The following is a 417-nucleotide window of genomic DNA, read 5'->3' as shown; positions in this document are numbered from 1 at the left end:
CACTCCAGTCTGGGCGACAGAGTGAGACTCCACCTCAAAATAAATAAATAAATAAATATCCAGGGATCCAGCTACTACTGCCTTTGCCTGGAGCAGATGGACCCCAAGTCACAGAGTCATAAGTCTTTAGCTAGAGGGATCTCTATCTAGTCCAGCTCCCTGCCTTGAGATAAGATTTTTACTACCCCTAATTTTACAGCCTGAATCCCCAAGAGTTTAACCAACTTGCCCAAGGTCACACAACTAGTAATTAGAACAGTCACTTAAGGCTATTACCTACTTAGAATCCTAGTGGCATAGAATGTCAGTACTGAAAGTGATCTTATAAATACACTGACCATATTTTCAGAACCCAAAACTAGGACATTTAGTCTAACAACAACCCCAAGTGCATTTTCAGGGACAGTGAACAGATTA

The sequence above is a fragment of the Carlito syrichta genome, unplaced genomic scaffold (assembly GCF_000164805.1).
Source record: "Carlito syrichta isolate Samal-C Ts95f unplaced genomic scaffold, Tarsius_syrichta-2.0.1 Scaffold305792, whole genome shotgun sequence".
Lineage (NCBI taxonomy): Eukaryota > Metazoa > Chordata > Mammalia > Primates > Tarsiidae > Carlito > Carlito syrichta.
The sequence above is the reverse complement of the archived record's forward strand: the minus strand, read 5'-3'. Positions refer to the sequence as shown.